Below are 24417 nucleotides of genomic sequence, written 5' to 3'. Positions count from 1 at the left end.
TTTTTCCTCAATTATGCAGCTGTCTAAAGAAATCACTTCCCTTTCTATATCAGAACATACAATTTACCATCAGGGTTCCCATCTGAAGGACTGTTTAAAAATCTGGTTATTTTTTCTTTCAGCTGGCTTAAATGTTAATTATATCCATGCCATGTTATTATGCAACATGTCTCTCTCTCTCACTCACACACACACACACACACACACACAGTTTTGTTTCATACATAACAGATGTATGTTTTTTCAGAATTTATTCTCCTTCCTTCCCTTTCCCTCATAAGTCAGTGTGAAGACTCTGAATGGCTCACAATTCCTATTCCGGTAAGTAAAATTAAACAATACAAAAACCCAACCCAACTCATTGCTGTCAATCCATAGCAGTAATATTATTGGGATAGAATCATGATTTCATTCTTGTCCCCAAAAGCCCTCTGTAAGAACCAGGTCTTGATCAGTCCATGGATGTACAGTCGGCAGAGGGCATTTAATATATTTTCATGTGTCAGTTTCAAAAGAAAATGGAAATGAAAACAGCACAACTGAGGAACACTGGTGCCAACTAATTTGTACTAATATCATTTGAGATATTATATCTGCTGTGGTCACTGTGATATCTATATCCATGGGAAATGGTTATTGGATGGAGGGTGCTTTGGATAAAGCAGCTGTCAGCAATAAGCCTGCATGGGATAAGTGAAATGCAATGTCTACATGTAAACAACAACCTGTCCTTGACAAAATGCCAGAGCCCCAAAGCAGTTTTCTAAACCCAAGCATAATTTTTTCATTTGGAGAGGGGAGGGGGGGCGGGGAAACCAGCGAGCTCTGGACCACCCATACAGAACTGGCTGTAAGGATTTAAGGATGAAATGCATTTGATAGACGATCTGGGATACACCTCTTCATTTCCCCTCCTTTGACAGCACCCATAAATATGCAAAGAGTGCCAGATCATCAGCACGTTCAGCTCAGCAAGCAGAAAGGCTGTCATATACAGTATGCAAAATGTCAACGTAAACAGAAACTTCAGAACGGCAAATTCCTTAACAATGACGGAACATCATAGACGGGGTTGTGCTAAATAAAGGCACTGATGAAAGTTGCCCAACACCAACTGCTACCTCTCTATACAATTATCACAAGGCTGCTTTACAGAGAACAAGGCTAAAGCTCATTAGATACCTCCTACATATGAAGTTCCTAAATTTGATCCCAAGTGAAGGTGAACAGACTGCCTTTTGTAACAAGGAGCTATCTTCATAATTCGTTTCCTTTGGGCTCGCTTTTTGCCAAGGTGGCGCAGTGGTTAAATGCAGCACTGCAGGCTACTGCTAGATCAGCAGCTCAGCGGTTCAAATCTCACCGGCTCAGGGTTGACTCAGCCTTCCATCCTTCCGAGGTGGGTAAAATGAGGACCCAGATTGTTGGGGGCAATATGCTGACTCTCTGTAAACCGCTTAGAGAGGGCTGAAAGCCCTATGAAGCGGTATATAAGTCTACTGCTATTGCTATTATTCCCTTCTCAGGAGGCCACTTCATGGACAGTAACAGCTCCTGCGGAAAGGAAATATCTGATCAGACTCCCAAAAATTAGAGGAGAGTCTAGTTTTGAAACTGTGATGGTTGACCTACTCGATGAAACTGCATTGGCCTAGGACAGAAAAAAACCTGAAGGGTCAATCAAAATGAATCTCCAAACCCAGTGATGGTTAAGCCTTTCGGCACTGAGTGCCGAAACTGGAGCACGCACGTGTGCGGATGCGCCTGCGTGCATGCCAGAGCACTGGGACCAAGAAGACAGCAGTTGGCCTGTGCACATGCGTGCAGCAGCCAGCTGTTCTTAGGGGTCCCGTCACGCACATGTGTGTCGGGCAGCTGGTCCAGTGCATAAGCACACCAGCACACTCTCTTCCTGGTTCCGGTGCGGACATGAGTACTGGCCAGAGCTGATGGTTTTTTTATATCTGTAATTCCTTGCTTTCTTGCCATTTCACTAACTGAAAATAAATAGCTGACAAACACCAGCCAGAGCATACGCGCACTGGAACCCAGAAGAGCAGCTGATGATTCATGTGTGCCCACAGAGAGGGCTCTGCATGCCACCTCTGGCAGGTGTTACATAGGTTCGCCATCATGGTCCTAACCTGTCCTAATCTATTCTAAATTTTGCTAGCCATGCTCTACAATATTTGTCTCCTTCAATATAGCTTTGTCTAATCAGATGCCCTCTAACCTTGGAACTGTAACAACTATGGTATTTGGAGTTGTGTTTCAGCAAATCTGCAGGCGTCAGACTGGTTTAAAAAGAACTAAGGATCTCCAATTCTTGGTTGAGTTGTTGGATGATTTTGATGGAAGGAAGGATAAGGCTTTGCATCTTAGTAGATATAAAATATCAAATGAAGAGATACAGAGCTGTGCTTGTCAACAGTAAATGTGAAAATGGCACTGTGATCCTAAATGGATCAAGGAATAAATATGAGCTATCAATGTAATGCAGCAAAGAACAGAAGAAAAATTGCACCTAAATCATGGGAAGTACTTAAGATGGGCTTGGAATGTACTGATTCTGGACAGGGCACTTTAAAAGGGAAATTTGGAGTGGGTTCAAAAGGGAACTATCAAGTTTGAAAGGAGTTTACAAACCACATTATCTGGAGAAAGATTAAAGTAGCTAGGTATATTTACCTCTGGAAAGGGAAGACTGAGAATAGTGATCCACTAAATGCCTATGGAGATTCTTAATCATCCAAGTTATGGTTATCCCAAAGGTGCTTCTTCCAAAAGGCAACTGGACTTTCTTGGGGATTTTTCCCTATGAAAACATTTTACTTCTCATCCCAGAAGCTTCTTCAGTTCAGAACTAAAAAAGCTTCTTGGATGAGGAGCGAAACGTTGTCAAAGAGGAAGGCTTTCCTGTGCAAATAGAGGTAGGGTCTGCCCTCCTAAAGTCAAGGAGGGCTAAAGCATAGCTCAATGTGTTGACATTAAAAGAAAGATCTTTTTGAGTCATATGTTATATATTCTTTGATTAAACAGTTTACCAATCCAATAAGCAATAATGTGAAACCAATGTCTTAAGAGCTACCATTTTCAGGGCCAGCCGTAGTGTTTTACAGCTTGGGTCAAAGATTGCAATTTCCTCTCCTCTTTTCAATGTGAACAAAGGTAAAACAAGAATTTTACTTTTTCCCCAGCTCAGGCAAAAAACAACAACCCCAGAACTATTTCCGACATTGAAAGCAGAACTCTATAATCAGCAGAGTTTTTCATGACATTCAACACTGGGAAAACTGAGGCAGCTGTTTTACCCTGCCCAAGATTAGACTAACATTCTTGAAATTAATTAAATTGCTGCAGTCTAAAAATATACTCCGTGTCCTATTTTTTTTTAAATGGAACATTTGGGGATCTGAACTTGATGAATATGTTTGAGCAAGTCATGAAGAGCTGATCATAAAATAATTTGCAGATGTTCCTAAATCCCTTTAAAATAATAATACATTAATCAAAATCTTTCTAGGTTATATTGGAGGGATTGTATTCACATTAGTTAGAATTTATCTCTGGCAAAGTTGGTTTAGTTATTAAGTTGGGTCCACACTGTTGTTTTTGGACCGAATTAGGAAAAAGACATAATTAATCATATTGTTTATCTTGCTTTATTTTGATCATTTGTATGCCAAGGAAAGTTAAAAAAGGGGTAGAAAGCACTTCAAAGCTACACTAAAATACCAAATGTAAAACCCAAAGAATAGAATAGAATAACAGAGTTGGAAGGGACCTTAGAGGTCTTCTAGTCCAACCCCCTGCTTAGGGAGGAAACCCTACACAACTTCAGACAAATGGTTATCCAACATCTTCTTTAAAAACTTCCAATGTTGGAGCATTTACAATTTCTGGAGGCAAGTTGTTCCACTGATTAATTGTTCTAACTGTTTCTCCTTAGTTCAAAGTTGTTTCTTTCCTTGATTAGTTTGATTGCATACAGGCAGTCCTACCTGTAACGAAGCCTACCCACCATGATCATAACTTCATAATGGTCATAAAGCAGACCTTTATGACTTTAGGACATTACCATTGGCTGTAAACATGGCCTGGCTGCCAGGTGCCCAAAATACAATCACATGACTGAGGGCACAACTGTCTGCCGGAACTTTGAAGCTTGATTGTAAGTACTAAGTAGGTCCATTGGAACTTCAAATGGTCATTAGGGGACTGCCAGTAGAGACGTCTATGCTTAGAAACCTCCTTTTCAATCACTGCATCCCTTCCTCCTGTGCTAGATAGGACAGCTCTCAATAGCTTTCTTTAAACTAGAAGAGACAGTGCCCACCAAATCTCTGCAGGAAGGGAGTTTGGGGATGACCATGAAAAGCTTGTCTCTAAGGTGCCATCGGATGGCAATCTCTTAAGGATGCTTCCTGGAGGACCCTATTCAAGGTGATCAGATGGGAAGATGGGGAGAAGGTGGCCTCTTAAGTAACCGGGCCTGGAGCCATCATTCAGGATCTAATTGGCAACCAGTGCAGTTCCCAAAGCAATTGAATCACTCAGGTACACTGGGATTTACCCATCACTTCCCAGGATGCCACATTCTGTCACCAATTGCATCTTCCGAATGTTCTTCAGGTACAGCCCCATGTAGGGTCATTAAAGTAATTACCATATTTTTTGGAATATAAGACACACCTTTTTACTCCCCAAAAGAGGGTGAAAATCTGGGTGGATCTTATACTCCAAATGTAGCTCCACCCACCCACTCTGCACATCGCATTTTCAGGGGGTTTCATGCGGCAGGGATCCTCACTTTCACCTACTGGAACCGCCTGCTGCCACCTGAACACGATGCACTTGTTTGTCCTCTGCACACGCCCTTTTTGGAATCAGAGAGGGGACCCTACAACCCAAAAATGCTTTCATTGAAAAGGCTTTCATTGTAGTTCCCCAGGGAGCTTCGGGAATCAGGCTCAGACCGAGGCAGCAAAGACATTAGCCAGATGAATACTGATGGATGCTGCCGAGAAAGAGGCAGAAAGGTTTTTTTCCTGATTTCCTCCCCAAAAATTAAGGTGCATCTTATACTCCGGTGCGACTTATACTCCAAAAAATACAGTAATCAAAATGGAAGATGGCCAAGGCATGAATTACTGTGAAGAAGCCTCCCAATCCAGGCATGAAGCAAAACTCAGGTCTAATAGCAATAGCAGTTAGACTTATATACCGCTTCATAGGGCTTTCAGCCCTCTCTAAGCGGTTTGCAGAGTCAGCATATTGCCCCCACAGTCTGGGTCCTCATTTCACCCACCTCGGAAGGATGGAAGGCTGAGTCAACCTTGAGCCGGTGAGATTAGAACCGCTGAACTGCAGATAACAGTCAGCTGAAGTGGCCTGCAATACTGCACCCTAACCACTGTGCCACCTCAGGGGGATCTCTCATGTACATTACAATATTTTCCAAGTTCTGTAAACTGTAGCAATATAAACAATTATTTTTTTTCTGTCAGTTTGTATTCTTGTTTGATTTTAGTTGGTTACAATTATAAATATTGGAAACAAAATTACCTATTTCTTTGGACCAACACTTATCTAAAAGTGTGAAAAAAATTAGCACCACAGAGCAAAGAGTTTGGACAAACTCTTCAATTAAGCATTGTTTTTATTCAGTTTCTGTTTTTAACCACCTTAATAGCCTACACATACATGCAAATGTATTTTTGCTAGAAACTACTGAATCTGAATGATCACAATTTCTATATTTCTCTTTAAGAACATTTATCAATTTATGTATGAACCTCTCAGTATTTTCAAGGATGTTATCTATCCCCCCCCCCCGTTTTTCCTTCCTTTATTATTATTTATCTGTTGATATGTATCCATTTTGTTTCGCACAAATTAAACTGAGAAGAGAAATTGGTGTCTCCATTTTGACTCAACCCCAAACTCTAGCCCAATCCTCTGCTTGCTTCAGTTCTGGCTACCATTTGGAAGAGTACTAACAAAACGATCTCTGTAGCGATGTTGCATAGAATGATTGTGATTAATTAACATTAAGTGTAACACCCAAAACCGTTTCACAAACCGTTCCCACCCCAAAGTAAAACATATTCTTCCTATTGCAATCCTCTATGAATGTACAAACATTTCTTTCTCTGACTAAAAAGGAGAGGGAGGGAGGCAGTTGAGAGGTTTGGTATATAAATAAATAAAATAAATAAATCAAAGTGACTGCATATAAACTTAAAACTCTGCAGCTTACAGAGCACAAATATGCACTATGCCTCAAGACTTTGCTAAGCCAAAGGAAGAAAAGTTGCCAATTTCCCCCCATTTCCTGCTTTTCATCAGATTTAAATATATACAGATGCAAATGTAAGAAGGGTGTCTGGATTCTATCTAGTCAGTGACAGAATCTCGGCCGGCCACTGCCTGCTAGTCTCTAAACCAATCAGATCGCAATTTCATATGAATTCTTTAATTAATGAGCTACTGTAGGAAGGCTTCATCCTTTTTTTCTGGAACAAGGAGGTCAACCATAATTCCCATCTCTGCTGATGATATAATGTTGAACAAATCAATATGTCACGCAATTTAATGGCCTTTATGCATCTCTATCAATCCTCAATCCACCAACAACTCTGAAAGCGGCCTACTCAAATCTGCTGCCAACTGGTGGGGAGACAGTCGGTGTTTACGTATTTGAAAAAATATATGTTCTTACAGAGCGTGGTGATATTTTACCAACCTTCAGTTCCAGGGTTATTAATCATACAGAAAATCTCCACAGAAAATATCAGGGAATAGCAAAAAACATTTAAGGCTTAGGGAAGTAAAATAAAATAAAATAAAATAAAATAAAATAAAATACTGCGGTATCAGGAGACAAAGTGGAAAAGAAAAACAACATACTTTCCAGTGGTAAAAGCCACCGCAAAGTTGGAGAATGTACCCACCGTATTATAGCTAACAATGGTCTCTATGCCCTTTTTTTATATTGCAGTTGCTATGCAAAAACTACTTCAGTATAGCTATCCAGTGAAGCTGTAATGACTGAAAACCAAGCAGAAATTCAGGGCTTTGTAACTTAGAGAGGCAGCAAGTTCATCACTACACATGTCAAGTAAAACAGAATCCCATACTGTCTTCTTGGAGGAACTCTGGAGAAATGAAGATGTTGAAATTGATTCCTGTTTGAGAAAAGGGAGGAGGAATAGGAAGTGGGAAATGAGAATTCGAGAAGAAGAAAAGGAGGGTGCTTCAGGGGTAATCAGACTGGGAAAAAACTGTGGGTCAGAGTGTCTGACATTTTGTGAAAAGATCCTCTGAGGATATACAAGTTATTCATGACTTACAACAGTTCATTTAGTGTCCTTTCAAAGTTACGACACTGAAAAAGTGACTTATGATTATTTTTCACACTTACTACCATTGCAGCATCTTCATGGTCATGTGATCAAAATTTGGAAGCTTGGTAACGGGTTCGTATTTATGACGGCTGCAATATCCCAGGATCATGTGATCCCTTTTTGCGACTTTCTGATAAGCAAATTCAACAGTGAAGCCAGATTCACTTAACAAACTTGTTGCTAACTTAACAACGTCAGTGGTTCACTTAACAATTGTGGCAAGAAAGGTCATAAAATGGGGCAAAACTCACTCAACAACTTTCTCACTTAGCAACATAAATTTTGGGCTCAATTGTGGTTGTAAATTGAAGACTACCTGTATCATTCAGGATTCTCAACCATTCCATTGCAATTATATCTAGATTCTAGTAGAATTATTGCAATTATTTTCTAAATAACTGGAAAAGATGGTCAAAAGCCTAATCTCTATGGAGTAATTTGTCTCCCATAGTTAAAATGCCTCCCGCCTTTTGGGCATTCAAGAATAGGGCAAAATGACCATTGGCTTATCTGAAGGGTCATTGAAGCATAGGTTAAATTAGTCTGGTTGTCCAAGGACTGAGATAATTATTTTCCTTAGTTGAAAGGTCTTTAATAGTTAACAGAACTGAAGATATGATTCATACTTTTATGTTTTTAATACTGTAGGCCTTCTAAGGTCTGATGACTAGGCACAATACCATTGGTGGTAATAACAAATGAATACATATGATATAAATCTTCTACCACTTTCCACGAATTGTGGTTCAGTCTCCTACAGAGTCAATGTCAACATGTAGGTGCTTGTATCTTCTCATGGCAGTCTAATAATGTAGAAATGAGTGAAGTTATATGATGATGACTGGATCATCACTGTCATGGAAAAAGAGATTTCCTTGTAAGTAAGGAAAGGCCAGATGATAAAGTACTGTATTCTACAAATCACCTCAATGAAGAATTAAAAAGATTTCTCTGCTTAACATCATTTATTTTCCTGCATGCAATACTATTTTAAACTTCTCTCAGAAAACTAAATTGCTTAAAATCTACTTTATTTTCTTCTTCTGCATACATACTGTCATGCCAACATGTGACACAGAAACTATATTTAGCTTCGAAAACCCATGCTTAATCATCACGAATCTGTAAATTGCTGAGCCATTCCAGTTAACAGAAGTGACCCTAATGGGGCCGAAGCACTCCAAGATAATAAATATAATAATCTCTAAAACCACCACAAGGACACCTGACGAGACAAGGAGACATTTGTGATCCAGGGCAAATAATGCATCAACAATCTCTGACCTATCTTTTTAACCCATCTTCAAACATCATGACCTAAAGTTAATACCTTCGGTTGAAAAAAAATTAATATCCTTAAATTAATAAAATACAATATTCACAGGAGATAGCAGTTTAAGTCTAATCATAGTAAATCCAGGTATGTTTGTGAGCTATGTTCCTACATGATTTAATGGCTAATTCATGAATCTATGTGCACTAGATTGGCTGGTTTTATATAGCTGCATTGGCCAGTATATGCAACATTTTAAAACAATACTAAATTACAATGCTAAATATTAAATGCAATACTAAAATACTAAGTTTTTGCAAGCAACATGTGAACTGAATTCTAGTGCCTTTACTATTTTTTAAGAAATAGGTCAGTGATGGCGAACCTTTTCAGCACTCAGTGCTAGTCTTCCGGTTACTGACGGAATCAATGCAGTTGTTCAGTTAATACCACGATTGTTAAGTGAATCTGGCTTCCCCATTGACTTTGCTTGTTAGAAGCTCGTAAAAGGGATCAATCACATGACCCCTGCAACTATCGTAAATATGAACCGGTTGCCTAGCATCCAAATTTTGATCACGCGACAACGGAGATGCTGCAACTGTTGTAAGTGTGAAAAAATGGTCATGTCACTTTTTCCAGTGTCATCGTAACTTCGCATGGTCACTAAATGAAAGGTTGTAAGTCAAGAACTACCTCTACTAATCTAAGGGTCATATAGCAAAAACATAAAAGCAAAAATGCATAATTGTAAAAAAAAAAATTAAAACATGCAAGATGCATACCTTCAGTTAATACTATCAAGAGGCAACAGTTACTAGAAAAAATATAATCTTGGCTGGTTTGTGAAAAGATGGGGGGGGGCTGCCAGAGACCTCTGAGGACAGAGAGTTTTATGAAGTGTCACAGAGAGTGCTTGCTGTCTAATCCACAGCCCATTATTTTAACGAAATTAGATCTATGAAATGTTCAAAAAGGAAAATCTGGAATACAAAAGTTAGATTTGGTTGAAAAGAACTGGGTTCAAAATCCAGTTATGAGGTAAAGGAGAACGTGAAAAGCTTACTTTGAACATAGGAACTAAGGATCAGGGCCTCCTGAACTGTATCCCCTGGATATGTGACGCTTATTAACATTTACAATGATTTGGACATTCTTCTAAAAAGTAAGCAAAAGAGGCGGTGGTGGTAGGGAGAAATGTAATAAAAAATCTGACCCTTTGCTGCTATGTTGTACAGCAGAGATAGCATTAAGCCCATGGTATACATAAAGGGAAAATGCATGTGTCTGGAAAAACTCACGATCCTTGGCTAACGTGTCAAATGCATTACCATATAAAGAATAACAGCGTGGAACGGGTAGAGAAAGTTATGCTGTTACAAAAAAGTACCAGAGAAAATATGGGAAGGGAGAATCCATTAATTTCATAGGTGGGGAAAGGAATGCAATTTTATATTTGCTCTTCGATTAATAGGATTTTTATCAGTAGAGCTAATTAGAAAAGGCAAAGTCTCTGCCTCCCACTTCTATTCCGAATTACTGAGGGTTTCAGGACTATTCACAGAAACAGCTTCAATATTTTCTGTCCCATCTAGAAAGCCAAAGCTTTCAGGGGAGGTATGGTGAACGGAGGTGGAGCTAATGGCCAAGGGACGGGTGAGTAGGCAATTCCTTGGAACTTCTCCAGATAAGGAGAGGACTGGAGATCGCCCACATATGCTCTGGATAATTATTCCACACAAAGAGACCACACACAGGACAGTGTTTTCCATAGGTGTGCACTGGGAAGGAAGGAAGGAAGGAAGGAAGGAAGGAAGGAAGGAAGGAAGGAAGGAAGGAAGGAAGGAAGGAAGGAGGAAAATAAGAAAGACAACTGTAAGCACTTAAGTACTTCTAAGCTATTAGAGATCTTGGGAACAGGTTTGAAAACACTGAGTGAGACTGTCTTTAACCTGGCCAAAAGAAAACTTTAATTATAAGTTTAAAAATTTTAAAAATCTGAAAAAATAACCCAGCAAAAGCCACCTTAAGTTCTAAACAAGAGACAGAAATCACGAAGGCCACTGTTTGCATATTTTTCAGAGTTGCAAAAGATGGACCGTAGCTTTCTAGATTTTGACGTCGGCTACTCTGATTCATGCCTTGGCTATATGTTATTTGGAAAGTTTATTACCTTACTGTCATGGGAATGTAACTGAACCATCATTTAACAGGTAGCATAACTCAGTATAGTTCCAAGGTTCCTCATAAATCAAAATAAGCTTGTTTCATAGGAAGGTAAAGGATTAACTCAGAAGAAGAAATGAAAATGAAGATCCTTTCTATTCCAATCAGGTTGTGAAGGGTGATGGAGGTGGTAAAGAATTTGAAGTAAGAAGTCGTAAGGCCAAAACAGCTGTGGTTTTCATCAGCTCTCAAAGTAGTTGATGCTTGGTGGTCACATCTTACAACAGAAGGCTCTAAAAAGATCCCTACAGAGAACTCTAAGAGCTCTTTGGATCAGGTTGCAGGCTTGCTTAAGCGCCATAAGAGTTGGAAGATTCAGGTAGCTCTCAAATGGATGGCTACAGATTTTCAAAAAAATGAGAGAACAAAGCTCAGTTCCAAAGGACAATTCAAACAGATTAGAGTGAGGGATGCAAGCCAACAACAAAAGGTACCTGTGGTAAAAGAATCACACTCCAGTTGCTCTCAACCTTTGGGGAAACAGGGACCAGTTTTATGGCGAGATATTTTTCCGCGGACCAGAGGGGGCATGGTTTCACGTGCTGCCTGCATGCTGCAGATGGGGCTTTGCTTGTTTGTGCAGACTGGTTTCTGCCATGCCATGGATCCGTGCCGATCCACAGACCAGGGGTTGAGGACTCCTGCTCTAGACGACTCTAAAATTTCTTGTAAAATTCAGTTGATCCAGAGTGTTGTGGCCAGATTACTGACAAGTATTGATTGCAGCAGCATTGGATTCCTCTTCAAATGCAGAGAGCAGAAACAGAAAGTCTACATTAGTGAGGGCTAACCTTTTTCTCCTAGCGTGCCGAAAATGTGTGCACGCGTACCCACATACATAATGCAATGCGGGCACGACCTCTGCACATGCATGTGCAACCCCCCATACTGCCCCTACACATGCGCCACCCCCTCAGCACCCCATTTTGGACCTAGCAAGCCTCCTTGAAACCTCCTCAAACCAAAAGTGGGGGGATGCACTGCCCCTGCATGTGTGCGTGAAACTCCCTGCCCCTGTGCATGCACTCATGTCTCCCACATGCGCAGCAGAGACCAGAAAATCAGTTGGCCGCAGGAGGAGCACGTGCACGCGCAGTGGAGGCTTTGCTGGGCGACGGCTCGCAGGCCCGCAGAGATGGCTCCACATGCTACCTGGGGCACATGTGCCATAAGTTCACCATCACGGATCTTCATTCTTCCATATGAACATGCTGGGCTTTAAGAATTTCAGGTTATGCATTTCTAAATTCCAGGCCAATCTGTGAAGCACATCCATTGTATCAATAGTTGGTTCCAGGCTCTGGAACTCTATGCCAAAGACTACTCTCATTTTGAAAACATTCTACCAGTAATAACTTTTTAAAATGTAATCATACATGCCCCTGGCCTTGAAACTAATCCATAATAATACTAGAATTTGTTTTAGAGAGTTTTTAAATGATATTATTATAATTACTCTTTCTCAGTAACTGGAATGTTCAATAAAGAGACCTGTCAATCTTACGATGACTTCCATGGATAATCCTCCCCATAATGCAATGCACATGCAACACCCCCTGGCACATGCACACACCCCCGGCGCTGCCCCCGCATGACTCACTCTATGCCTCATTTTGGGCCTGGTAGGCCTCCTTGCAGTCTCCTAGGACCAAAAATGGGCGTGCACATGCGCAGATGATATGAACTGAGGTGACAGCTCACGTGCCCGCAAAGAGGGAACTGCATGCCACTTGTGGCATGCCTGCCATAAGTTCGCCATCACAGACTTAGAGAGAGCTGAAAGTACTATGAAGCAGTATGTGGGTTTAAGTGCTATTGCGTTGTTGTAGGGTAGAATAAGAAAATCTTGAAAGCTTGTTAAAACCTCTCTCTGCTCCATCTTATGGTAAACAAAATTAAGATGCCGTTGCTTTAATTTTATTTCTTAGAAACAATCTTTACTGAAAATCCTGGTCAGGTCTTCCTGCCTTCAGTAGTTAACCCGCTAAAGAAACTGCTCATCCTGTTATCCAGTGGAACCCATTGCTGCATTGTGCAATACCAGAGCCCAGAGGTAAGCTATAGCAGTGGTCGACCACTGGTGGTCCATGAGAAAATTTTGGTGGTCCGCAGAAAAATTATTTGCATTTTTTATATTGCACTAAATTAAACTACGGCCCCTCGGCCGGATACATGCAATGAATGCTTGTGTTGCTGCAGAGTCTCCCCCTTCGGGGTCTTTTTGTGCAGGTCGGAGGGTGGAGAGAAATTCCGACTTGGAGTCTGCTTCAGCCTACTGGTGTGGGGCCTTGGGTGAAGGCTGGAGGGAAGTGCCACTGGTGGTGAAGAGCAGAGGCCCCCGTTCCAGTGGGACTGTATCATGGCCTGGAACTGGCTGACCATCTCAGCCCGCTGAGCCTCCAGGCACCGTTACCTGGCCTTGACTCCCACAGGTCTTCCCTCTGTTTGGAAAGCCTATGCCTATGAGCCGAGGTGGTGCAGTGGTTAAATGCAGCACTGCAGGCTACTTCAGCTGACTGCAGTTCTGCAGTTCGGCTGTTCAAATTTCATTGGCTCAGGGTTGACTCAGCCTTCCATCCTTCCGAGGTGGGTAAAATGAGGACCCGGATTGTTGTTGGGGTCAATATGCTGACTCTGTAAACCGCTTAGGAGGGCTGAAAGCCCTATGAAGCGGTATATAAGTCTAACTGCTATTGCTACTGCTATTATAGTCCTCAGTGAAGTGCTTCTGCTGAGCCTCCTTCTTGGTCAGATTCAATTTGAACTGAGCCAGCTGTTTTGCCAACTCTTTCTCATGTTAATTGCTTTGTTCCAACAACGTCTCTCTTTTGGGGCCCTAAGGAGCCTGGGCGGGCAGACGAGGTTGTGGGTGGGAAGGGAGGGGTGAGTAAAGGTTGGTGAGGCACTCCTTGATGTGAGTGACATTGAGTTGGCCACTCCCACCCAGTCACATGACCACCTAGCCATGCCCGCCCACCCGGTCATTAGGCAGATCATATTAGTGGTCCACGGAATTCAAAATTATGAATTTAATGGTCCCTGGGTTCCAAAAGGTTGGTGACCCCTGAGCTACAGGGAGTAACACAAAGGGCCGTTGCTGGAATCCCTTGTCAAAAATAGTAGTTTGATCAAATGTAACATTATGACCACAAAAAGTATATATATATGTCTCTCCCACTGCTTACGTCTGGAGAGCCCTTGTTAACAAGCTGGCAACAGCCCTGTCTGAAGAGGATTTATGAGTTGGTGGGATGCAACTAAGACTAGAAATAAGTGTTGCAAATGCCTTTGTGTTACCGCTATCTGTAGTAGACTTTGGGGGTGTCTATAATCATAATGGGATGTAGCTAAGAACAGCAGGCAAAGCAGGGCAATTTACAAATACCTGCATAGCACACCTGAACAGAATTGAACTGAAGTTCAACAACAGACTTTAACAGGTCCAGCAGGCCTTCCTAACAGGAACCTTCTGCATGTGTTTGGATGCTAACTCTCAGATATGCCTATCAAACTGGCCTTAGCACCGTCCATAGAACATTCCAGTTTAAGAGACTGGGCAAACAAACTACTGTAGAGATTGCAAGGAAAATCTAATCCTCCCTCCCTGATTTGGCTTCCTCAATTGGAAATTCTAAGAACTGTAATCTCAGCACATCTGGAGGCCTCAAGTTGGCCCTTCCTTTTCAGGGTTCTTCCAACAACAACAAGCCATTCCAGCATTACTTCTGTATCCAATCCCCTAATGAAGGTCTGTCCTTCCAATTCTCAGAGCCCGAAGCAGTGCTGTACAAATCCCACAGACTTATTCCCGTGTAGTAAGGAGAGGAAAAGAGAGAGAAGGAACTTATTATTTACTTCTTAAAATACTTTGCTCCGACTTGATTCTCTGAACTTGTTTGTTTTCTGAGGGGAAAGAATTGCTATTAACTCTATCCACGAGAGCAACAACTGAGTTGAAGAAAACATCTCCCTTAGGGCAGTATGAAGGAAGTAATAGGAGTAGCCTTCAGATTCATACTTCCTTTGCTTCCTATGGCCCCTTCTGCACTCTCACACTGGGAAGATGCACATCATTGGCCTTGGGTGGTCAGGAAAATCCCACACAGAGTGTGGAAAAAGGGAAAGCATAAGCAAGGCCAAGAGCCTCTACTGGAGCTTTAAGGTAAAGGTTCCCCCTGCACATATGTGCTAGTCCCGTTGCCTCCGAAGGTGTCAGGGAACGGCAGGTGCTGCGGGTGCGAGTGGAAGGCGCTGGGTCTGTTGCTTCCAAACAGCCGTTATCTTCCTCCCTGGTCTCCGTCTCCCAGGCAGACAGAGCGAGAGCCCAGTGCCAAGCATATCGGCCACAGCCACCACTTCCAAGAGCAGACTGCTCCACTTTCCTCCAGCACAGTCTGGGAGACAGCAGAGCCTCTGGAGGGTCTCCAGGGGATGGGAGAAGTCATTTTCGCCCTCTCCAGGCTCCTAAAAAGCAGGTCCATCATGGGCCAAAAATGGGGGGAGGGTGGGGGTGCGTGCACGCATGCACATGGGAGTGCATACACACTTGCACATGGGAGTGTGCACATGCATGCACATGGGAGTGCAGCATACATGCGCACAGGAGTGCACATGCATGTGCATGGGGGTTGTGCACATAACAGGCACACGACCCCCTGTGCTCCCCCCACTTTTGGCACACGATGGGAAAAAGGCTAGCCATCACTGTGCTAGTCATTCCCGACTCTAGGGGGAGGGGTGCTCATCCCCATTTCAAAGCCGAAGACCCAGCACTGTCCAAAGACGTCTCTGTGGTCATGTGGACTCAATGCCAAAGGCGCACGGAACACTGTTACCTTCTCACCAAAGTTGGTTCCTATCTTTCTACTTGCATTTTTTATGTGCTTTCAAACTGCTAGGTTGGCAGAAGCTGGGACAAGTAACGGGAGCTCACTCTGTTACGCGGCGCTAGAGATTCGAACCACCAATCTTTCAATCAACAAGCTCAGCATCTTAGCCACTGAGCCATCTTGAACGTGACATATTACTTCACAGGCCTCAAGTTCCACATGCACAATGATTTAAAGAAAACAAAGTGTGGTTTAAGGTGGCAGAGGAGCATGCAGAGAATTCAATAACTCAGAACAAATGCTAAAATTGATTCCTATGGGGGTTTGCAAAGATCAGCAGCCATCAGAGCTGATAAAACTGAAGGATATGCTCCCTCTGAGCAGCAGAAATTTAGGCTAGTTGGCTCCCTGAGTTCCTCCCAGTGCCGATATCCAACGATTCCCAGCAAAATATTCATAAATCTTAGGGTTTCGTGTTTAACATATGTAATTGCACACAACATTTCATGAAAATAATGTTTTGATTTCGAAGTCCCATTAAAGAATCTAAGTGGGGAAAATGGAAGGCAACAGCCACAACATTCAAACAAGAAGCCTTCTGAAATTGGGTTGAGAAAAAAACAAAAAGGGAACTCCAGGATTTAGAGGAGATATCAAGGACGCTTTTTCCAAACTCCTTATAACTGGGGAGCCAGAGTGTGTCAATTAAACTTCCCCCTGGTGGGCGAAAATGATGAATTTCCTGAAGCAAAACTGTTAAGTGACAATGAATCACTTCTTCGCTGTGCCAAAATTTAATATTTTGTGGCTCACGCCAGTCTCTGTTTAGGGTTGTTTTTTTTTTTTGCAGAACAACCCTCTCCAGCTGCTGTTGATACTCCTCCTCCTCCTCCTCCTCCTCCTCCCCCTCCATCAACAGGGTTTTAATTTAATCTAATGTAGTTTTAACTTTTTAGCTAAAGTTTCTTTGAAACGAATTCTCCAAGCATTTGGTGCCAGGGTCAGTGCAGCAAGCAAAATGCTTGGCTGAGTCTTCAGAGATGAATGATTAGTTGTTCCACTGAAATCAGCAACAGTGCTTAAGGTTGGAATATTACAGGGAGAAAATGCAGGTTCAAATCCCAGCACAATTATAAAGCACAACTATTTGTTTATTGATCAAATTTCTGCACTTCACACTTGTGTTCCTCTGCTGGGTTATCCCCCGCCTAATAATGGGACATAACTATATTTGCTCCCTTAAACTCAGCTGAAAAACTGAGTGATTGCATGGACACATCCATATTGTTTTCATAGGAGATGCTTTCTTGGACTCCCCAACCTGATCTATAATCTCATATTTGCTGGTTGTCTCCCTTCCAATAATTTACCGGAGCTAAATCTGCATCGCTTTTTAAAGATTGGCCAAAGTCAGTTAGATGCTATGCTTTATCCACAAATTCCTATTAAGTTCATTTGACTCTGGGGAGAAATTCCACACTGAGTTTTGGCTTAAAGGGGTTAAGACGGTGACACACACATGAACACTGATTTGACCTATTAGTCACATCTATTTTTGACTGGGGAGACTTTATAGGCCCGTGATGGCGAACCTGTGGCACGCCTGCCACAGTTGGCACACGGAGCCCTCTCTGTGGGCACACAAGCTGTTGCCCCAGTTCAGCTTCTTCTGAAGGCTAGCTGATTTTCGGCTCTCTACCGCGCATGCGTGGGGAGCAGGGCACATGCAGGAAATGTGTGTGCATGTGTGGGGAGGGCACAGGGGGCATCCCCTGCACCATTTTGGTCCCAGGAGGCTTCAGGGAGGCCTGCTAGGCCCAAAACAGGTCGCGGGGGGGGGGGTTGCATGCACATGGGGGGGAGCGTGGGTGTTGTATGCACATTGCATTATGGGGTGGGCACATGCATGCACGCTCTTGCATGCACACACACTACTTTCAGCACACAAGGAAAAAAAATAGCCGTCACTGTTATAGGCTATTTTAAATGTAAATAGCAAGTATCTACATATAGTTTCTATCCCTTGCTCTCTTCTCAAGATGCAGAGCGATGGTGGTGAAAGCAAGGACCTTGCGCTCTCATTCATGTCGGAGAACAAAAAAGACAGAAAAACGTTCAGTGTTTCTGATCTTACCCAAACTACAGAAATAAGATCTTGCCTTTCTCTCAAGCTGTCATGAGTACTCAGGAGATTTGAGGGAGATGAAAGCAGCACTCTTATTTGTGCTGAGATACAGAGAAAATTTTTAAAAGCCAGCTTTCTTCTTGAGACCAAAGCACAAGACAAGAGCCTAGGTGTGGCAGCTAAACCTTCTTTTTTTTTTCTTTGCTAGAGATACTTGGCCCTGGCAACATAATGAATGGATTTGTAGATGCCTGCTAGGGGAAATCCCCTGTGTTTAAATACCAGCAGTCTAAATCAAGAAGGAGATCCAATTCCATATTCCAGCAGTCCAAAATAGTAGCTGTTCTAAATTTACACTCTTGTGAGAATTGCATAGATTGCCGGTCTGGTTCCGGGTCTGATTCAAAGAATTGGTTATCAATTTGAAAGCTCTAAATAGCTTTGTGCCAAATTATTTGCAGCGTAACTTTTCCTAGTTGCACCTACCCAGCCCATCAGACCTGGGAAGCAAGGATTATATGGTGTGTGCCCCCCCCCTCCTTTGCCCATCAAGCATCTAATGCAGAGGTGTCAAACTCATGTCGTCACGGCGTCGTGACTTTTTCCCCTTCGCTAAAGTGGGTGTAGCCAGCATGTGAAGTCTATGGCCTGCGAGTTTGACAGCCCTGATCTAATATAACTAAGAATAAGGGCCTTCTCTGTAGTGGCTCCCCTCCCTATGTAACATCATCCCTGCATAGATAAGACAGGTCTCTACCTTGGTATTCTTTCAAAAGGCCTTGAAGACATGGCTTTGCCAGTAGGCTTAATGACCTCAGGTTAATATACAGCACATCAAGTTGTTTGCCTAATTAATGTCACCAGGGGTATGTGTGTGTACGTGTGTGTGTGTGTGTGCTTATAAGGTTTTGTTTTTATGGTTTTATTTCTGTAAGCTGCCCTGAGTCATTATGAATGAATTGGGCAGCTGCATAAATTCTGTTAATAAATATTTTTTTAAAAATAATAATAATAGAATAAAATAGTGATGACGAACATTTTCAGCACCTAGTGCCCAAACTGGAACGCAAGTGCATGTGTGTGCGCGCACCAGAGCATCGGAAACCCAAAGACCAGCTGGTTGGCACGTATATGCCTGTTTTGGAGGCAGTTTTTTGGGCCATTTTCCGGTGCTCTGGCGTCTGCAAAGACCAGCTGGCTGGCATGCATGTATGCACCGTAAACCGGAAGAGCAGCTGGTGACGGCACATGTGCCCACAGAGAAGGCTCTGTGTGCCACCTGTGCCATGGGTTCGCCACGATGGCACTATTGTATATGGTACTGCTTTGAGGACAGAAGGTCAGTCTTTGTGTTTCACCCCTCTTGCTTTGAATTGGTTTTGTGTGCCTTCAAAATATAGCCAGTTCAGACTGGATCCATCAGGACAGCATATTATCCCAATCATGCAGCTCTTTCTGATTATGCAGGTATTGAAGGAAGATGCTGAAAACCCCAGCAGATCAAGGCAGCAATAACAACTGCAGACATACATAAAACTAAATATTTTTTACTACAGGGAAGATTGGGAAAACACATGTTCTCCTACACAGCCCTGCTCCTCTCATTCTGGCAACGCTTTCACACCTGAGAGTAAAAACAGATAAATGTTTGCTGGATCTTCAATGCTAAAGTATCAGGACAATGAGGCCTATGTAATTGCAACAGCAGATCTGCAGGAAGCTTCTGTAGCAGCACAAACTTTTCTCCAAGCAATGGGAACATGAGGTGTAGGGCAGGAATCTGCCATCTAGTGGATGCTATATCATACAACAGTAATGCTTATTTACTGAGTCAATGGTTTAGTCTTTTTCTTCTTCTTAAAGCAAATGAAACCCTTGTTGTTCAGAAGCAATCCATCTCCTTAGGGTGCCATCTGGTTTATAAATAGAGCATAAGAGATAGAAGACACTTTCAAAGGAAACTCAATTCCTCTTGACGAAAGGAACAGTGCGATGTAGTTTTCTTCTACCAGATTGTCTTTTTTTAAAAACTTATTGAGATTTTTTGGTGGTCTTCCATCCAACTATTCTCTACAACTTACCCTACTTAACTCTTCTGAGATTAGCCAAGATTGGTCATTTGCCCCTACATCACAATTTCACTAACATTCTTATCTCCCACCTATTGTATGTGGGAGAGATAAGAGCTTTTTTTGGAAAGGGGGAGAAGCAGGTGGTGGATTAATTGTACGAGGACAAAGACAGTGGAAGGACTAAGACTTCACGACAGTGAGATGGACCTTCCCTTACAATTGTGGGTCATTTGGAAAACTTCTGAAGATGGAGCTACTCCAGTTTTGTTCCTGTAAACATAGGAAGAACGGGTATGATTCAATGATGGAAACATTGGCTTACAACTGGGAAGATCCAGATTTAAGCCCACCCTTAACAATGGAAGGGATGCGGTGCTCAGTGGCTAAGATACTGAGCTTGTCGATCAGAAAGGTCGGCAGTTTGAATCCCTAGCACCGCATAATGGAGTGAGCTCCCGTTACTTGTCCCAGCTTCTGCCAACCGAGTAGTTTGAAAGCATGTAAAAAATGCAAATAGAAAAATAGGAACCACCTAGGTGGGAAGGTAACAGTGTTCTGTGTGCCTTCGGAATTTAGTCATGCCAGCAACATGACCACGGAGACGTCTTTGGACAGCGCTGGCTCTTCGGCTTTGAAAGGGAAATGAGGACCGCCCCCTAGAGTCAGGAATGACTAGCACGTATGTGTGCGGGGAACCTTTACCTTTAACCTTGGAAACTCACTGTGTAATTTTGGGACAATGCCTCCGTCTCTTTCACTTGGTCATCTCTATCTCCAAGGTTGTTGTTGGGGAGATAAAATGAAGGGAGGCCTTCTAAATATGCCGTCTTGAATTCTTAAGATGTATGGCTGGATATAACTCAGTTGTAAAGAATGTACTCTCCAAGCCATCCATGTGCTAAAAAAAACCCCTCTACCTATAAAAGGATCCATTATTATGTTGCCTAATAAAATGTTTTGCTCCCTTCTTCTCAATATCCTATTACTGTTGCATTAAATTTGATAAAAGTACATCAGAGGGAAACATTATTTCACTCAAACGGCCAAGCAAAGCAAGTAGAACTCCTAACACCAGCCAGCACTTTGCTTGAATTCTGATGAAAAGCATGAAGAAGGCCAAGTGAAGGCCAAGTTAGCACAATGCCAGGTTCAATAAAAACATTTGCACAGACATGTGCACAGACTACTATGCAAAGGTTTTACGTTTACTTCTGTTTGTCAGCAAAAGCTGAAGCAGAGTCCAAGCCTACAAAATAATCCACATTTTGAAAACAGAAGGAAGGTAAGGATGAGGGCAGTCGGAACTCCTAAATATTAGGGTTCAGCATTTCCTGATGCATTTTGGAAGTTTGAAAGCTGTTTTTTTTTTAAAAAAATCCTTTCTAATTGATTCCCTTTTAATGTCATAGGGACGCAGTGGCTCAGTGGCTAAGATGCTGAGCTTGTCAGTCAGAAAGATCGGCAGTTCGGTGGTTTGAATCCTTAGCACCGCACAACGGAGTGAGCTCTCGTTACTTGTCCCAGCTTCTGCCAACCTAGCAGTTCAAAAGCACGTTTAAAAAAATGTGAGTAGAAAAATAGGGACCACTTTTGGTGGGAAGGTGTTTAGTCATGCCAGCCACATGACCATGGAGACATCATTGGACAGCATTGGCTCTTCAGCTTTGAAACGGAGATGAGCACTGCCCCCTAGAGTCAGGAACGACTAGCACATATCTGCGAGGGGAACCTTTAACTTTTAATGCGGTAATTAATTGTTCAGTACATGCTACTTAAGAATTTGTAAGGATACAATTGCTTAAAAATTTGCTCAAGTTTGCACGGTTCAATAACATAGAAATAAACTTTCTGATGTTGTTTACTAAACCTAGTTTCTCAAGACTCATTTATTTATTCATAACTGGGACCTTCCACAATGGTCCCACATACTTGGGGGTACATAAATATAGCACTATGGACCAGTCAAGATTATGGCACATTGATTGTGGTCAAACAAATCAAACACATATAATCATTGATGGGGTAGGTCAAAGTTTGTTGGATTAACAGAGATTCCTGAATTTGCCCTTCACACCAAGATAGTCATGCCAATTGGGGACAGGTAGTCCTCAACTTACAACCTCAATTAAGCCCAAATTTTTCATAGTATATTTTTCAGAGTATAAGATGCACCTTTCCCCCCAAAAAAAGAGGGTGAAAATTTGGGTGCTTCTTACACATGTAGCCCACCCACCCCCACCAGAGGCAAAAAACATGAGGCATGGTGGCAGCGATGGCAGCCCTATAGCCTGGAACAGCTGATTGGGGGTATTCCGGCAGTCCGATCCACCCGCCAATCAGCTGTGCTGAATCAGGCTGCAATAAGTGCTGAAGCTGACCTGGCTGGTCAGAGTTTGCAGCAGCAATCACATTCAGAAACCACACATAAGTAACTGATTCAGCAGGATTCAAAATAATAAGAATGATATACAATACATTACCAAAAGCAGGTTTTCCAAGGTAGTAGTAAATACAAGCAAAACACAAGCAGTTTCACTTTCAGTTCTCGACTCAGCCAGGCTCCTTCCTGTCTCCTTCTTGCTCACACAGCAAATTTCACAGTCCAAATAGGCCTCATTGGCTGACTTAGTTGCTATGCCTATTCATTGGCTGACCTTGTTACCATGTGTCAGCTGAATACCATGGTTGCTGGTAGGCAGAGGCTACTAATTTTTTCCCCTCTTATTTTCCTCCCCAGAAAACTAAGATGCGTCTTATACTCCGGAACATCTTATACTCTGAAAAATACGGTAGCTGTGAGAAATTTGTTAAGTGGGTTTTGTCCCATTTTACAACTTTTTTTGCCACACTTGTTAAGTGAATCACTTTAGATGTTAAGTTAGTAACATGGTTGTTAAGTGAATCTGACTTTGCTCGTAAGAAGGTTGCAAAAGGGGATCATGTGACCCTGGGACACTGCAACCATCGTAAATATGAGTCAGTTGCCAAGCCTCTGAATTTCACATAACTATGGAGGTGGCTGCAACTGTCGTGAGTGTGAAAAAATGATCATAAGTCGCTTTGTTCAGTGCCGTTGTAACTTTGAATGGTCACTAAAGTTGAGGACTACCTGTATACCCAACAGTCGAAGGTAAAATGTAGTTCAACAGTTTACGGTTCAGTGTGTTGGGCAAAAATTGGCGTATCTGCCCACAAGACATGCCTGATGACCTTGAAAAGTCAAAAGACCACATGGCCCTAAACTGACATGATAGTCTGAAGAGGTCTTTTGTGACATAGGCAATGCTTCTAAAGATAGATAAATGCCTACTCTTGTTGAAAGACAAGGGTTGACATTGGCTGTCAGACTGAACTGAGAATTAGCTCCCTTAATTGCCTTGGCATTTTTCAGTCTGATTTGTGTGTTCAAGAATTCATCAAAGCTGAAAAATTACCAAGTGAGCTCTTGATTATTTAGGACGATAAATTATTTATTGACATAGCACTTCTCTTTTTATAGCTTTTTAACTTTTAACAAATTATCAGCCACCTTGTTCTTTGGAGAAATATAACCTTTAAATACGTATTATTTAACACTGTCACTGGGTCTACACCTTGCCCTCTTTATCACACTTCCGTCTTTTGCCCCATTTAGAGATTTCTACCGGTAAGCTTCAGTCTGAGGCTCCGTGTCTAAATCTGGTTAATACTATTTGGTAACTTCGGGTCCCTTAATATCTCAAACGAAGGAAAAGTGAGATCTGTAAACACCATAAAAATCTCAAGCAGGAGAAGCAAATTAAAATACTCGGGCCCTGTTCACACAACATAATGAACAGTGTCATGGGGAAGAGGGAAGGGCAAGGGGTAGGGTGTTGTGAAAACACTCTGGGGAGATCTGTTGTAACTTCGAACAACTGTCAAGCAAGTGATTGTAAGCTGAATGCATCTGGCTGCAGAACATCCCTCTCAACTCTCTAGGCTCCTTCCAGTGCGTCTCCTCCTATGGACCAGTGACGGCTAACCTTTTCGGCACTGAGTGTCGAAACTGGAGCGCCTGCATGTCAAACGAAACTGGAATGTCAAAACCCAGAAGAGAGCAGCTTGCTGGTGCTCATGCATGTGGCGGCCAACTGCTCTTCGGGGTTCTGTCACACACATGTGCACCAGACAGTTGCTCTCTTCTGGGTTCCGGTATGCACATGCACTCCAGACAGCTGCTCTTCACAGCTGATGCGCCGGAAACCGGAACAGAGCAACTGGTCAGCGCACATGCGCGTGATGGAAACCTGAAGAGCAACTGGCGATGGTGCGCATGCCATAGATTCGCCATCATGGCTACTATAGACCATTCAATATAACACAAGTTGAGTAACCTGAAAAAAATGGAGAAATTGATGGGAATCATAATTTGAGTTGAATCACTAGCAGTCCTTTGCCTTATAATTTTTTCTCCTTATCGTTTCCTTTCTTTCTCTGGCAGGAAATATCAGCTTCCAGGCACCTT

At 42.4% G+C, this 24417-nt stretch overlaps 1 protein-coding gene across 1 annotated transcript in view; it reads right to left on the bottom strand.

Annotated features, from left to right (window-relative positions):
- Positions 1-24417, bottom strand: part of PRICKLE2 (prickle planar cell polarity protein 2) — a 162866-nt gene that overhangs the window by 119049 nt on the left and 19400 nt on the right. The window lies entirely within an intron of this gene.

The sequence above is a fragment of the Thamnophis elegans genome, chromosome 2 (genome assembly GCF_009769535.1).
Source record: "Thamnophis elegans isolate rThaEle1 chromosome 2, rThaEle1.pri, whole genome shotgun sequence".
NCBI lineage: Eukaryota > Metazoa > Chordata > Lepidosauria > Squamata > Colubridae > Thamnophis > Thamnophis elegans.
Note: the sequence above shows the minus strand (reverse complement) of the source record. Positions and strands in the feature narration are given on the sequence as shown.